The 17,720-nt window shown below is 46.8% G+C and overlaps 1 pseudogene; it reads left to right on the top strand.

The window, feature by feature from the left end:
- The first annotated feature begins 17,176 nt into the window (after positions 1–17,176).
- Positions 17,177–17,285, top strand: LOC137384600 (U2 spliceosomal RNA; annotated as a pseudogene).
- Positions 17,286–17,720: the final 435 nt, after the last annotated feature.

Below are 17,720 nucleotides of genomic sequence, written 5' to 3'. Positions count from 1 at the left end.
TTGTTGCTAATGTTTAAATTTGTAAGAGAACAGAATAGAAACCACTTTGACTGGTTACATCAGATTTCAAAACCAGAACTGGACATGTTTTCCATTTTTGTTACTGCTCTATATACTCATTGAATACCTTTGACCACTCAAGAATGTAGCCAAGGATTTGGAGTTGCTCAAACATTCTGATTCATATTAATTTAACATGTATGCTGATGACCCTCAGCTCTACCTCACCACCACCACTCTTGCCTTCTCCACTGTTACTAAATTATCAGACTGCTTATCCAACATCCAGCACTGGATGAGCAGAAATTTCCTCCAATTAAATATTGGGAAGACCAAAGCCATTGTTTTCCATTCCTGCTCCAAACTCTGTTCCCTAGCTACCAACTTCATCCCTCTCCCTGGCAACTTACCTGAGATTAAGCGAGTTAGTTCGCAACCTTGGTGTCATATTTGACCCTGAGATGAGCTTCCCACCACATAATTGTGCCATTGTTAAGACTGCCTATTTCCACATCTGTAACATCACCTGATTTCACCCCTTTCTCAGCTCACCTGCTGCTGAAGCTCTTCTTCATGCCTTTATTACCTCTAGACTTGACTATTCCAGTGCACTCCTGGCTGGTTTCCCACATTCTACCCTTCGTAAACTTGAGGTGATCCAAAGCTCTGCTGCCCTGAGCTCATTGACCTACATTGGCTCCTGGTCAAGCAACATTTTAATTTTAAAATTCTCTTCCTTGTTTTCAAATCCCTCCATGGCCTCATACTCCCTGGCTGGGGATTTTGTTGAGCTCCCATCATCAGATTCCATGGCAGCGGTGGTGTGGGGGTGGGGGGAGGGGGCAGCCCACCACGGAGCCCAACACTGGGATTGCCAGGCTCGATCTTCCGAGCGGTGGCGAGGCTCCATGGCGGCCCCCCACCCCCTGCTGCCACACGGTGACGGAACCCAAACTTAAATATTTAAATAAAGGGCATAAATAAATTAAGATAGCTTTCCCTGTGATCTTGCCAGCTGCTCGCAATCTTGTGTGTGGCGGCTGGCACTCACATGCCTTCACATGCTTGACCAGGGAAAGCTGGTGTCACCGTGGTGGGGAAGGGGGGAACTTAGGATTTTTAGTGTATTGGGAGTGGGGGGAGGGGGGGAACGGGGTCAAATCTGCATGTGTAGTGGAGGGGAGGGGGCGTGGGTGGCAAGGGGTGACCTCTACACTTTGTGCAGTTGTGGGGGGGAAGATCACATATTAAATACAAGTGTTTTTTTTTTGGGTGGGCGCAATGGGATAGGCACTTATTCTCTTTGTATTGGGGGGGAGGGGGCAGTGGTATGGGCCAAATATCAATTCACAGTGTTTTTTTGGTGTGGGGGTACGGGCTTCAACTGTGCAGGTCTGGCAGCCTTTTAAAAATGACGCCAGTGCCTGTGCAGAGGCAGCTGATTCCATTGCCGGTGTTGCAGAGCCCGCCCCCGTCGTGTGATTGGGGGTGGGCTGCCCAGCATATGCAGATGAGCTGTCGTGTGCTAGATCGCGATAGCATGGGGGGCAATTTTTCACCCGCCACTGGTCCCGGTGGCAGGAGAATAAAATTCAGCCCCCGATCTCTGTAATCTCCTCCAGCCCCACAACCCTCTGGGATATCTGGGCTCATCCAATTCTGGCCTCTTGAGCATCCCCGAGTTTAATCGCTCCACCATTGGTGGCTGCGCCTTCAGTTGGCTAGGCCCTAAGCTCTGGAACATCCTCCCTACACCTCTCCACCTTGCTTTCCTCCTTTAAGACACTCCTTAAAACTCTTTGACCAAGCTTTTGATCATCAGTCCTAATATCTCCTTATGTGGCTAGGTGTCGTATTTTGTTTTATAACGCTCCTGTGAAGCACTTTGGGATGTTCCATTATGTTAAAGGCGTTACATAAATATAAGTTATTGTTATTATTGCTTCACTGCAAAAATATTCAAAACTCTTACCAGTGAGGCTGGGAGCAGTTGTTCAGTATCAGGAAGACCAATTTGATTCAATAAAATTGGTTAGCTGAGTTCTTAACTGTTGTGATTCAATAGTCCTGATCATAGCTAAAGGCTCATGTGCCACTATAAATTTCAATCCCTGCCATTTGATTTGTTTTTTTCTGTTTTTACTCCTTTTAGGCCTCTCCTGAAGCATGCACTAATTTTAATCAAGCACAATCCACCCAGCTGAGAAGGTGATTTACAGTGGAACCAGGTTTTAGTGATTGTTCATTTGTAATAATCCCTGCCAAAACTCCAGCCCATATGATTGGATTCATTCATATTAATCAGTGGTATTGATCAGATTAGCTATGCTGTGTCGCTAATCATAACCCATTAAATCAGCACATTTATAGTTTTGTAAAATGTAAAAGAAAATTTTTGTGATGAAACAATGACTAAGAATGGAGGTATAATATTACAGATCTATTTACAGTTTAATGGAATCTTCTGACAACAACTCAGAGTTGCTTCCAGGCTGAACTGCATAGGAACATAGGAAATGGAAGCAGGGGTAGGCCATTCGGCCCCTCAAGCCTGCTCTGCCATTCAACTAGATCATGGCTGATCTTCTACCTCAATGTCATTTCCCCACACCATCCCCATATCCCTCGAGATCTTTAATATCTAGATACATTCAGTAAACAAATAAAAACAATTGGTGAAATGTTCTTTTCCATGGAAACTGTAACTTGGTCACCTGTACTGACTGACGTTGGAGTTGGTGTTGGAGGTACATTGGAAATTGTGTCAGGCATTTTTGTGTCCAAATATGGAAGATGTTAAGTAGCATTGATCTCACAAGGTGTTGTCTTGCACGGCCCATTGAACACAAAGCTGTAAATATGTCACTGTGTGTCATATACGCATTCAGGAAGTTGGTGTGTTCCACTTTTTCTCAGTTCACCTGTTTCAAACACACACTTTCTTTAACATGTTCTTTTCCAAGCTGGGAGTGACCTCACGTCATGTGCTGGATCATCCCACAGGTCTCCTGCCATGTTTGGAGGATTTGGAAAAAGTTTATTTGCTATCTAATGAGAAAAGTTGGTGGATGTGCAATAATCAGTTAGTGTTATACTCAACAGCACACTGTGCTCACCACCAGCTATGCGTCAATATTGAAATAGTTTGCGGCATTAGTTTCAAAGCTTTCAATTTTCTTCTGTATTTATTTCTCATAATAAAGAATATTGTAGTTATAGCTTGAACTACATGGCCTAATAGCGTAGCATTTTATCATCTACCTCAGATGTTGGAAGCATTATGTTATTGCAGTGTGAAATGTCTTGATAATAGAATAACTGTTAATCCGGTGGAATGCTTAAAAATATGTCTGTGCATAACATTATAAGTTTTGACTGGGAGGCATGGATGTAATTAAGGAAGCTGCTTTTTCTGTGAAAATAAATAAAGAGTATTGGGAGACAACCTCAGTTGTAACTGTGAGGCAGCACAGTGGCGCAGTGGTTAGCACCACAGCCTCACAGCTCCAGTGACCCAGGTTCAATTCTGAGTATTGCCTATGCGGAGTTTGCAAGTTCTCTCTGTGACTGCGTGGGTTTTCGCCGGGTGCTCTGGTTTCCTCCCACAGCCAAAGACTTGCAGGTTGATAGGTAAATTGGCCATTATAAATTGCCCCTAGTATAGGTAGGTGGTTAGGGAATTGTGGGGATGTGGTAGGAATATGGGATTAATGTAGGATTAGTATAAATGGGTGGTTGATGGTCGGCACAGACTTGGTGGGCTGAAGGGCCTGTTTCAGTGCTGTATATCTAAATAAAAAAAAAGTAACTGCTGTTATCAAACTCATATTGTCAGATTTCATTTGTGGCCTCACACTGACCCAAGCTCATGCAGTTAACGGAGCTTTTCACCCTAAAAGTCTGGACCAGATTTGAACCTAGGCCTTAAAGATGAAAAGGCAGCATTCTAACCTACTGTCAAAAAGTCTGCCAGCTGACATACTTTTTAACATTTGTTTTCTTTTTGTAGTGCCTAACAAGCGTTTACCCGTTAAATAACATCTCTCTTTTAAACCTTTCAATTTTTACCTGTCCACCTGTTTGGTTATTTTGTCAAAATGGCAAGTTCCAAATAAAGAAATATATGCTTTGGTGTCAAACTAGAGAAAACCCATGACTCATGTGTAAAAATATGTGTATGTCACCTGAAAGTAATGTCAAGTTTGAAGTAATTTGAAGTTTGTGTGTTCTTTGTAGGTAAAACAAAAACTCTGAATGATATATATCTTCTAGCTGTGAGAGAAAGTCATAAAATGGATACTTTACATGCAGTACTTAGCTGATTTCCACTACCACATTCTGTGGCACACACTGTTTTCTTAAGGGAAGGCTTTTACAAAATTCTTGTGGAAAGTTCCGAGGTTCATTTAAAGAATTTCATCTGCAACTTTCATGGCATTAGGCCAGTCTTGGTTTTACACTTACATAAATCTTCGATTTACAGTCAAACTCCATTTTCCGCTCGAAGGTTCAAGACAAAGGGTAGCAAACAAATACATGTTCTGTGTCTTCACCTCTGTCATGTTTAATTTACTGCTTGCCATTTGGGTTGATTTGAACCTACTCAGGATCACTTCCCCAAAGGGACCAGGGCAAAAGATGTACATCTTGGGAAAAAAGTGCAAAGAACAAAATATTTCAAAAACAAAATTGTTCCTGAATATTTCAAAATATATATATTTGAAAAAAAAAAACACTTCTTCATTCTTTATTATAACCTGTTTAGGGAACCTGACAATAGTATTGTTGAACTCGAAAATGTGAGGAACAGTTCGAGTTGTGGATGTTGAGATTCCAATGCTCTTAGCCAGCCATGGTTTGGTTATGTCTAAATGTAGGATCCCTACAGTTCCTCTTCTCTTCCTCCCACATCTTTCTATAACTAAAAGGCTTGCATGTGGCTTGCATCTCCAGAGTATAAATCTCAAAATGTCTCGGTATGAAAATAGTACTGACGTACTCAAACTATCCTCTCAATAACTAAAAAAGTGAAATACAAACACATTGGGCATGAAATTTGGACTTGGTAGCCCTGTTGCTTAGGTACTTTGGGCGCTCTTTGAAGATCAAAGTGCCATTCAATGCACATACACCTTCCTGCTGTGGATTACACCTGGTGGCATCATAATGAGGCTATTGATGCACACACAGTTAACGCCCATTGGAAATATGCAAAGAAGGCAGATCACAATGTCAATAGGCCTGCAACACTGATTTGATGATAGTGGTGCCATTTTGGAGCTCAACACTAGCTAACTTCCTCTCTTAACCTCACACAGCTGAACACACACTCAGCCACAGGAAGGGCTCCCAACCAGTGCTATTTAAAACAATCATCACTACTTACAGGTTAGTTTCTGGTTGATTTCTTCTGGCTCTTTCTACAATTCTAAAAGTGTGTTGTGCTTTCCATAGTTCTTTAAAGTTGTAAAAGTTTACAGGAAGTGGCGTGGCAGGTGCTGAAGGAGTTTTTACTGACTGCAAAGCTTCTGCATAAACCAGTTGCTCCTAGACATGGTGCACTGGTAGGCGTTCCTCTTGGAATACAGCATGACTTGCAGAATGAGCAGAGGCCGTTAAGAGCAGGATAAGCTGCTGGAAGAAGGAGGAGGAGGACAGGGAGAAGGACTCTCAGCAGGAGGTCATATCTGCCCCGGGTGTTCAGAGAGCAATTCTCTGAGCTGAACCTCAGTGAGGAACAATGTGCAAGATGTCTTTGCTTCAGTAAGGAGGCTGTCACTGAAATCTGCTGCTTGCTGTAGCCACAGAGCAGGGCAAGGATGACATATCCTGGAACAAAAATGAATTCCACTCCCTCAACACCCAGCTGGTGTGCAACCATAGACAGCGAATCTTGGCGGTCAGTGCCTGGTATCCTGGCAGCATTCCTTCATTCTGCAACTATCTGCTGTGCAAGCGACTTTCAGCCACCATGGCAAACCAAAGGATGGCTGCTGGGTGACAAGGGCTATCCATTGATGACATGACTTATGATTCTGGTGCACAATCCATGCATACAATGAAATCTATGCTGCCGCACAAAATGTAATAGAGCAGACCATTGGCATGCGAAAACAATGCTTCTGCTGCCTGGACTGCATTGGAGGAGCCCTGCAGTACTTGGATGAGTGGGTGTCAAGATTGGTTGGTGGTCAGCTGCTTGCTCTATCGATCACCATCATGAGGGACAGCCCTTGCCACCAACTATAGGGCCGGCAGCTGAGGAGCAGGTACATGAGGAAGAGGAGGAGGGAGGGAAGAGGAAGAGGACGAAGAGAAAGGGAAGAGAAAACCCTGTTTTTCCTGGGTTGTCCATGAAGAACTGATTCAAGTGCAATATCAGTAACCACAATCCCAATTCCCCATTCACCAACAGTCCCACTCCTTATCTTCCCTCAGTCACTGACCATCACAGCATCCACTTGACCCCAATGCAAAACTAAAAGCCAACACAAAATACACATTTGAAACCAAATTTATAAAACAAGCAATTCCCTTAGTGCCTGTCTTCCTTGTGGTTTTGCCTGTCCTAGTGCTCCTATGCAGCACTGCCCCCATAGCTGCAGCATGGTTGGTGGAAGGCTGCTGACTTTCATTTGAGGAGAGTGCAGATGGCCTTGGACTGCAGATGGCTTTGAAGGCCCTACTGTGGACTGCACCATCTCAGCATGTGCAGCAGCAGTCTATGTTGGCTGGCTGACAGGCAACAGAAAGGGCATTGGTGGAGTGGTAGGAGTGGGATAAACGCTGTCTTTCTGAGAGAGGACAGCAGATTTGTGCCCCATGGAGCCACTACCACTCCCCTGGGATGGTGCCTCAGCAATCCTAGTAATATGCTGGAGGACAGATTGCTGGACTGCTGTGAGCCCCTTTGAAAACTACAATCCACAGACATGATGGCAGCAGTCTGAGTTTGCATAGCTGCAAGCTGACCTTGCATGACAATAGTCTGGGCTTCCACTGCAACACTCAACATTGGATACTTGCTGCTTGTGCTTCCATGGAAGTTGCAACATCAGCTATCAGACATTTCATCGTGATTGGGTCCACAAGTGTATGAATGAATTTGTCCACACTTCCATGCTGGAAAAGATGGGCTCCAAGCCCTGTGCAAAGCCCTGCACCAAGTTGGTGCTGACTCCTCCATGCTCCTTGACATTGAACAGAAGCTTTCTGGCAGGTTTCCCATAGCACCAGGCATTTTACTGTGCATACCCATCAGCCTTCTTCTGTAGGCTGCCCCACTGAAGTCCTTATCTTAGTCCTCTGCAGGGAAACCATGTGTAACCTCACCTTCTGGCAAGCTGGCCCCTGTGTTATCTTTGCCCCCTGCCCAGGGTACAGCGAACACATGCCCAGTGTCTCAACATATGCAGACCCCATCTCCAATCCATCCTCTAAGATACACACAGTGTTGGTATCTGAGCTGGTGGCAGCGAGTGTGAAATCGAGTGCAGTGCTGTATCTTCATCATCACTCTCTTCTCAGTGTTATAGTCAGGTGGTTCCCACTGTTCAACTCCCAATTGACCACTGCAAGTATTTTTGTTATTAGGGTTTTTACCCCTTTGTGTCTTATTTATCAAATAAACAGGCAGTGACAGGTTTTCCTGTAGGTTTCAAGCAGAAGATTAATTATTTATTAAACAATTCCCGAAATTGTCGCAGCTGCACCCACACACACAGTCACTCGCACACATACAAGAAGAGACAGATAGAGAGGAAAAGGGGTAATTGGTCTGAAGTGAGGTAGGTGTTCAGGACTCATGGTAAACCTGTTGAATCTTTTCAGAGGTAGATTTCTGTTTTAACATTGCAGGTCTAGGCTGTTTGTAGATTTCTCTGGTAATTGAGACTTCAATCTGGAGATGGGGCTTACTTTCAGTTCTCTGCTGCACAAGTTGAAGTGTAGAATTCACAGTCGGGCAACTTTTTTGGCTTTTGTGGGATTTCTCCCAGTTCTCAGCTGGACAGGTTTTCGTGATGCTTGTTCTGATCTCTCCCTCTCTCTCCAGAGAGGTAGTTTTTAAGGTAAAAAAATCTCTCACGTCTTTCCTGTGTTGGGAGATGCAGAGCCCCCTCCCTGTAGTGACCAACAATGGCCCAGGATGTGGCTTCTCCACACCTTCTTTGTTTCATAAGAACCCATTCAATTTAAGCTGTCCCTTGATGGGTTCAGGATGTATGTAATTGACACATCTTAGTTTGAAATGTATCCCTTTGTCCTTGCAAGATAGTAAGATTGTTTGAATATGCAGTTTGACCATCAGAGGTCATTTTGCAGCACATTGTCCACTTTTTAAAGGAAAAGACAATTTTTATGACTCTTCAGTTTGGGTTCTGTATTTCAATTGTTGGATGTTATGGGAGCATGACATCAATGTTACTCCACTGCCTGACCAGTTTGCACCTCTTGGGTATCTAAATGGACAAAAGCACAAGGATAAGGTTGTGTTGAGGAGAGGGGAAAAAGTAAGAGTTTACGCCATCTGTAAATCAGAAGAGATTGTCAGATGAGGGGGAAGTGAAATATGAGAAGGAGGATTAGGTATGAGGATAATGTTATCTCCGATGGTTTCAGACTTGCCACTGGCCACGGCCTTAGACATGGCCATTCTAATAATAGCCAACACTGTCTCCTCCATGGGGATTAGGACATGCAGGCATGTGGGTTTCCCTCAGATTAGCTCCTGCTGCCTTCAGTTGTGTGTCACCTTATTCTGCATGAGGGAGGGACGTGAGCCAGTGAGGGGCAAGCAAACTGTTTGGGTGTCATTGTTGAACAGTGTGTGCAAGCTGCGAGGTATAGGTGTGAAATGTACAACACTGCTAAGTGTGTAAGAGAGAAGTGGTATGAGTCCTGTTTGATTGAGATTGTTGATAGGTGAGTGATGGGGGTGTGGTGAATTGAGCAGCGTCTGAGGCTAGTGGTGCAGTCATAAAATCATAGAATGGTTACAGCACAGAAGGAGGCCATTTGGCCCATTGTATCCATGCCAGCTCTCTCCAAGAACAAATCACCTAGTCCCATTCCCCCAGATTATCCCCCAAGGCCTGCAAATTTTTCGCTTCAGATAATTATTCAAATCTCTTTTGAAGGCCTTGCTTGAATCTACCTCCACCATACTCTCAGGCAGTGCGTTCCAGATCCACCCGCTGTGTGAAAGATTTTTTCCTTATGTCACCATTGCTTCTTTTGCCAATCACTTTAAATCGGTGTCTTCTGGTTCTCGACCCTTCTGCCAATGTGAACAGTTTCTCCCTATCTACTCTGTCCAGGTCCCTCATGATTTTAAAAACTTCTATCAAATCTCCTTTTAATCTTCTCTTCTTCAAGTAGAACAGCTCCAGATTCTCCAATCTATCCATATAACTGAAGTTCCTCATCCCTGGAACCATTCTAGTGAATCTTTTCTGCACTCTTTCTAATGCCTTCACATTCTTTCTAAAGTGTGGTGCCCAGAATTAGACACAGTACTCCAGTTGAGGCCAAACCAGTATTTTATACAGGTTCATCATAACTTCCTTGCTTTTGTACTCTATGCTCCTATTTATAAAGCTCAGGATTTGATATGCCTTTTTAACTTGTTTCTCAATTTGCCCTTCCACCTTCAATGAGTTGTGCACATATACTCCCAGGGTCCCTGTGTACTGCATCCAGGTCCTCGGTCTTGGCTCTTGGCATTGACCTACATGGTTATTTACTCTCACTACATCTTGACTGTGTGCCTAGAGGGCCTCCTGCCCTCCCGCGGATACAGGACATCTCTACTCCTTTCCACCTCCTCCACCTAGGCCTCCGGTGCACTGTCGGAAAACCCTGGAGGCCATTCTCTCCCATGTTGTGTCATTACTCATTGTTTTCAAGGGCAGATTTACTTCCTGTATGACTTCTTGGACTTGCTCCAGCCTCAATGTGCCTCCCCTTTAAGAGCTGCAGGCTAGCTTTAAGCAGTGCAGGCTAGAATTAAATGGTGCTCGGAAGTTATGACCTTGGGCCTCCTGCTAATGCATTCTGCCAATGAACAGCATGGAGCTTGCTGGCTGCACACAGAAATCATTACAATGAGCAGGCAGCACAAAGTTGGCATGCTGCCGACATTTCAATTTACAGGCACGGGTTAATCGTGCATTACAAACCCATTTTCAGGGCTATCCAATTAGTTGCCTTTCTGTTAAGTGTACCATGCCAAATGACTCAAGTGCCCTGTTGACTAAAAAAAGTAAAAGTGGAAACCAATCGAGGGAAATGCCATTGTCAGACAACAGAATCAAGGCATTGGAGGAGAATGGCATAGTTGATAACATCAAATGCTTATCTGGCAGGGCAGAGACCATGATCAGTGGCCTTTGATCCTGTTCCAGGTAGGTTTTGAGTAAAATGGCTGTAACCAATTCTCGAGCTTCAGGCCAGGGAGTGCGTAACACCGTTTGGGTGGTGGTGGAAGATAAGGAAGTAGATGAACAGGTTGACCCAACCTTCTTCATCAAGAAAATCCTTATTGATTGCTGTGGATTCCAAGCTGCAGACATCTTCTGCCTGCTGGACATCCCCAGCAGTGGATATTTTGATGTGACTTTCAAGAACGTGGCGGGATGCATCAATTTCCTGAGGTGTTCAAGGAGAAGGGAAACAGGAGCCGCTGTCGATCCTCACAGTGGAGCCACTCTTCACGCTGCTGTCGCAACGGGACCGGGTGGTGACAATTCACCTCTATAACCCCCATATTCCTCTCGTGGATGTACTCACCTTCCTCGCCAGGTACATCGAGGTGGCCGGCAGCAGCACTGATGTCAAGGACCCATTTGGGATTTGGACCATCAAGCGGCAGGTCAAAGTGACCTTGAAGGTCGATGCCAACAGAGCCATCATCCATCCTCCCTCCAGCTTCGCTATTGGGGGAAGTCGAGGCTTCTTGGTCTATGCAGGGCAGCCCAGAGTTTGTCGCACCTGTGGCAAATCTGGTCACGTGGCAGCAAACTGCAGCACAGTCGTCTGCAAGAACTGCAAGAAGGAAAGCCATCAGACCAAGGACTGTAAGCAGAGTAAATGCTGCAACCTGTGCGGTGAGGCAGGCCATCTCTACAAAACCTGCCCCAAACGCTGCCTCAGTTATGATCAGGTGGCAAGGTCCAAGAAAAGGACGGGAGAAGGAACGGTGAAGGCGTCTGGTGCTGGGAAGGAGACAAGCAATCCTCTCCGCAGCGAGGAAAGTCTATCTGCGAAAGAGATGAAATGGGAGGCAGCTGAAACCAGCGACTCAGCACCTATCCTGTGCCCGGAACCCCTCCTCCACAAACAGAATCAATGAAGGAGGAGGCAGCAGATGGACAAACTGGTCAGTGGCAAGTGGTACAAAGGAAAACCACAAAGAAAAAACCTCCAAAAACGAACAGACCACCACCCAAACCAATGGCAAGAGGAAACTACCATCTGAGAAGACGACGGCAGCTCCTTACTGGACAAGGAAGGGCCGGAACGACGGCACCTCCAGAAGAAGCGTCAGAACTCAAAGGAGCTGGAAGATGAAACCCCCCCAGCTCCGGGGCACTGGAAGCTGTGATGGGCCCAGCACACCCCAAAACCAAAGCACTGAACCTAGCGACATGCCCAGCACATCCCAGCTCCGGGACACCGAGAACAAAGAAGCATCGGGCACACTCCAGCTCAGGGAAGCCGGGAGCAGTGATGTTTTCGAGGAGGAACAGAGGGGAAAGATATCAACAGCAGAGAACAGCCCAAGCCTTGCTGCCTACAAGACCCCCCCAATGTCACCCCATCAGAACAAACCCTGCATGAGAAACCAGGAGGGGTTTCTGAGCCCAACGAACTTGAAACAGCTTGCGTACACTATGGGTATACAGGAACATACTGAAGGGCTGAGACTAGCAATGATAAATGGTGTGCGAAGGAACAACTAACTTAAAAATGGATATAAAGATTGCTTCCATTAACGTGTGTAGCATTAAATCCACAACGCGATGTGTTTCAACCTTGGACTACCTCGCCAAGGTCAAAGCCGACCTACTGTTTCTGCAGGAGTGTAAATACCACACCTCAGGCAATGGTTGTGATGGTGGTCCCACGGGCCATCGATCTGGTCAGGGGGTAATGTTTCCAGTTCCTCCGGCCTGGGTATTCTACTGCAGGGAGGTAACTTCACCATCTTCAAAGTTAAAGAAGTGGTGGGCGGTCGCCTGCTCGTAGCAGATGTAATGTACAACAATGCTCCGCTCCGGTTGATCAACGTGTATGCCCCGGTTCAATGCAGCGAGTGGCTGACCGTCGTCCAGCAGCTCCCACTGCTGCTGGCGATATCCAGGCTGGTCATTCTAGGCGGCTACGTCCAGATTCCTAATGGAAACAGTTAAAGATGCCAAGCTGCACGATGTCTTCAGCAAACCTGCAGATGGAGCGCAGTGTAGATACACCTGGTCAAGATCGGACGGGTCTGCCCGTTCCAGGATTGACTTCCTGTTTGTGTCCCGTGCTGTCACGGTCGGATCCACCGACGTCAAGTCGGTGTTCTTCTCCGACCACTGCCTCTTACTGGCTGACTGTCACTTACAGGACGACCAGCGGGTTGGCAGGGGGATATGGAAGCTCAATGCTACACTGCTAACCCCAGAGAACGTTGAGGAACTCAAAAGGGATTACAAAGGTTGGAGGACCGTGAAACCCCACTTTGAGTCTCCAGTTCACTGGTGGGAGGCGATCAAGGAGAATATCAAGAGGTTCTTTATCTTCAAAGGGGTTCAGAGGGTGAGAGAGAGACAGAGGGAAATGTCCCGACTCCAGAAAAGAATGCAAAATCTGCTCCGGCTGAAGTTGATGGGGGTCGAGGTCAAGGAGGAGCTCCATGAGGTGAAGAGCCAGCAGGCCTCGCTCTTTGCCACGGAGGCCTCCAAGATCATCTTCCGGTCCAGAGTCCGCTCCATTGAGCAGGATGAGACGTGCTCACGTTACTTCTTCCAAAAGGTACACAGAGAGAGCTCTGTTATCAGCAGCCTGAAGGAAGAGGATGGCTCGGTAACGTCTCTGCAGTCCGACATACTAAGGATCAGCAAATCCTTTTATGCTGGTCTGTATGACGCGAAGCCCACAGACAGCAGAGCCTGCCAGTCCTTCCTGTCATCTATCACAGAGGTCTTAGATGACAGCATGAGGGAGAGACTGGGCAAGCCGCTAACTCTGGACGAGCTGACAAAGGCTGTCAGGTCCTTCGAGACGAGTAAAACTCCCGGAAACGATGGCTTACCGGTTGAGTTGTATTCGGCCCTGTGGGACTGGGTCAGCCCAGCCCTGCTGGAAATATATGAGAGTATGCTCCTGGCCCACAGCATGTCAGAATCCATGAGGAAAGGCATCATCACCCTCATCTACAAGCGGAAGGGGGAGAGGGCAGAAATCAGAAATTGGCGGCCCATTTCACTGCTTAATGTTGACCACAAGATTCTGTCCAAAGTCATAGCTAGTCGAGTCAAGTCTGCTCTGGAGTTGGTGATTCACTCTGACCAGACCTGCACTGTACCCAGCAGGAAGATCTCTGATAATCTCGTGCTATTCAGGGATACGATCGCCTATGTATGGGACAGAAGGGTGGACACCTGCCTCATCAGCCTGGACCAGGAGAAGGCTTTTGACAGGATATCGCACACCTACATGATAGACGTGCTCTCCGAAATGGGGTTTGGGGAGGGAATCTGCAATTGGATCAAACTGCTCTACACAAACATCAGTAGCGCAGTCTCAATCAATGGGTGGGAATCAGAAAGTTTCCCGATCCAATCTAGAGTCAGACAGGGCTGTCCTCTCTCCCCTGTCTTGTTTGTTTGCTGTATTGAACCCTTTGCTGAGTCTATTAGGAAGGATGCGAGCATCAGAGGGGTGACAATCCCAGGCAGTGGAGGCACTCAGGTTAAAACCTCCCTGTACATGGATGACGTCGCCGTCTTCTGCTCGGATCAGCTGTCTGTACGCAGACTGATGAGCATCTGCGACCAGTTCGAACTGCACTTGGGAGCCAAAGTTAACCACGGCAAGAGCGAGGCCATGTACTTTGGGAACTGGGCTGACCGATCCTTTGTCCCCTTCACTGTCAGGTCAGACTACCTGAAGGTGCTGGGGATATGGTTCGGAAGGGCCATATTTGGTGTGCACCAAAACCTGGAGGGAGTGAGTAGCCAGGGTAGACCACAAATTGAGCACGTGGGAGCAGCGATCTCTCTCCATTGGGGGTAAGAACCTGGTCATCAGGTGCGAGGCGCTCACATTGTTGCTATATGTGGCACAGGTCTGGCCCATACCCCACTCCTGCAAGAGACTGTTGCCCACCTCCTTCTGGAATGTGTCTTTGCAAAGCAGGTGTGGAAAGAGATGCAGTGGTTTTTGTCGAGGTTCATCCCAAGCAGCTCTGTAACACAGGAGTCTGTGCTCTACGGACTGTTCCCAGGGACGCACACCGAGACAAACATCAACTGCTGCTGGAGGACTATCAATTTGGTGAAAGACGCTCTTTTGTCTGCCCGAAATTTGCTGGTCTTCCAGCGCAAAGAGTTGCCCACGACCGAGTGTTGCAGACTGGCACATTCCAAGGTCCAGGACTATGTGCTGAGGGACGCACTAAAGCTTGGGGCAGCCCCGGCAAAGGCTTAATGGGGAAAGACCGCAGTGTAAGGTCCCCCCGGCAAAGTGAACTGAGGGGCTGGATCCATGAGAAACCCCTTGGGCTGTATCCAGAAAATAGGGGTTTGCTGTAAAATGTACATGTCATGTAAAATGAAATGGAAGGGTTGTGAGGCAACTCACTCCTGTATTGAAGGAAACTGATCTCCTTTGCACTCTTTGTATTGTCAACTTGGTGCTGTTTTGTAATGTATTTTTTGCAGATTTTTATGAATAATGTATAGTTTGGGAAAAAAAATAACGTCAAATGTGCGGAGATGTTCAATGATGGCGGGGGAAATGAATGGGCTGGATTTTGTTCCCATCCCGACGGTGCATTTCATGGCGGGCGAGGCCAGAGAACCAGGGCAGAATCGCCCGCCACGGAACCTGACGCAGGGAATTCCGGTTCCGATTCTCCCAGGGGTGGGATAGGCCGACGATTGGTTTCCCGCTCAGAGGCCAAATAAGGGCCTCTTCCCACCGCCGTTGGGAGCTTACCAGTGGTGGGGGTTGGGGGATGCCGCCGCGCGTGAAGGACGTCTGGGAAAATGAGGCGTCCTCCTTGCAGGCTTGGGGGCAGTTTCCTCCATTTTGGGCAATTTGTAGCCCACTGGGTACAAATATACCCCCCCAGGAACCCCATCCTCTTGGTCGAATGCCCACCCACCCCCTAACTCTCTCTCTCCAGGGCCTTCTGGACTGGCTTTGGTGACCCTGCCTCAATTATCTGAGGTCCAGGATTCCAGTTCTGGGCCTGGGTCCGAGGCCCCTGTGATTGGCCAGCAGCTCTTGGAAGCGGGATACCTGCCCCTATTAAGTGTTTAAAGGAACGGGAATTCTGCCTCCTTAAACTTTGACCCCAAAAGACCAGAGAATTACTGCGGCGTCAGAAAAAATGAAGAGGTGCGGTTCCCTCCAACTTTTTGGTCCGGTGCCAGGAGCCCTGCCTCCTGCATAAAATCCAGCCCAATGTGTCAGATTGAAAGTCAAAGTTGAAGGCCAATCAAAAACCACTGTACAGTAAAATAGCAAAGAATTTTCATCAAACTTCTGAGTGCTCTTAGATTTCCGTATGTCTCCATACTTTCCCCATACTTAAGCCTTCAAATTAAATTTGTACAATAACAACAAAAATAATACATTGAACATGAATAATTCTGGAAATATACATAAATCTTACACATAAAGTTAGCCAGTGTATGCATGCTTCCGAGGACATTTTCTCACCTCTTTCTAGAGTCCAGTGTTTGAGCCTATTCTGTTCCCGGTGCTTGGATTCTTTTAATAAGGCCATTGAGTTCGAGCTGTTGTGTGTAGGCATTCTGGGTGCTGTGATGTTACTGGTCTCCTATCGAACAACAATAACCAGAGAGGATTATGACACCCTGTATCACACAACAATCAAGTGGAAAATTTGCAAATAACTGCAAATTTAAATGGAAAATGGCAGTAACATGTATTAAAGATTATGGTCCTATCATTTGCATCATTGTCATCATAAGTCCCTTGAAACAAGGATGATACCTGCCAGAGTTCATGATTTTTGTGTCCTCAGGTGATTCAGCAGGCCAATCCTAGAAGCACAGATCTTTGCACAGAGAGGACAAGTGTTGTCCGGAGGGAGGGGTTTCTCGAGTCAGGGTCCTGCTTCATCTCCTTCCCCTTTCAAAGCTTCTCCGCAGCAGAGTTTATGCGATCAGTTTTCACCCTGCCATGTGGCTTGTTGGATGAAGCATCGCCGCATGGCATGATTAGTGACATGTTCCTGCCATGCACTGATGTCAGTTTGTCCCCTTTTCAATGAGGCCTTCAGAGTGGCCTTAAAATGTTTTCTCTGTCCTCCTTGAGAACAGGTGCCATCCATAACTGTGAAAAGAGGATCTGCTTCAGAAGCCCATTATTTAGCATGTGGATGCAATGCCCAGACCAGTGGAGCTGATTTTGCATGATCATGGTTGCGATGCTGGAAGAATTGGCTTCGGTGAGGATGATGAAGTTTGTTCGCCTGTCTTCCCACTTGACTTTGAGGATCCTGGGGAGAAACCAGTGGTGGAAATTCTCCAGCGACCAGAGGTGCCTTTGACAGGTGAGGTGACCCAAGTGTCATTGCCATATAGAAGAGTGGTGACAACACCAGCATTGTAGACTAAAGCCTTTGTCCTCTTATGGAGATCTCTGTTGTCGAAGACATGGTAATGCAATTTTTGGAAGGCTGCGCTGACACAGCCTATTCTGTGCCGGATCTCTACTTCGATGGTGGACTTGGAGACTGAGCCCTATCATTAGCACAGTGATGAACAAAACTGAATTCAACAGGTTAACAGTGGAGTTTAGTGGGTAGATTCACTAAATAAACTGTTGACCAATGCATCCAAGAAATGAAGTGGAAAGAGGGAGTAATGACTTTTGATTGACATCAATGGTCTGAAATGACTAGATAACTTGGTTATGCAGAGGACATTCTATCATGATCGCTTCTCGGCCTTTTGGCTAAGATCAAGTGTAGTATCTGTTCTTATCAGTGCTTATTTGATTGAGAAGAGACCATGATCATTGCCTTTTGATCCTGGGGAAGCTTTGAGTAAAATGGCTATAACCAATTTTCGAGCTTCGGGCCAGGGAGTGCGCAACACCGTTCGGGTGGTCGTGAAGGACAAGGAAGGTGATGCACCGGTCGATCGCACCTTCTTCATCAAGAAAATTCTCTTCGATTGCTGCGGATTTCAAGCGACGGACGATTTCTGCCTGCAGGATTTCCCCAGCAGTGGATACTTCGACGTGACGTTCCGGAACGTGGCGGGATGCATCAAGTTCCTGAAGGCGTTCAAGGAGAAAGGGGACCGGGCGCCACTGTCGATCCTCACAGCGGAGCCGCTCTTCACACTTCCGTCACAACGGGACCGGGTGGTGACGATTCACCTCTACAACCCCCATGTTCCGGTGGTGGATGTACTCACCTTTCTCGCCAGGTACGTCGAGGTGGCCGGCAGCAGCACTGATGTCAAGGACCCCTT

This window comes from Heterodontus francisci, chromosome 26 (assembly GCF_036365525.1).
Source record: "Heterodontus francisci isolate sHetFra1 chromosome 26, sHetFra1.hap1, whole genome shotgun sequence".
Lineage (NCBI taxonomy): Eukaryota > Metazoa > Chordata > Chondrichthyes > Heterodontiformes > Heterodontidae > Heterodontus > Heterodontus francisci.
Note: the sequence above shows the minus strand (reverse complement) of the source record. Positions and strands in the feature narration are given on the sequence as shown.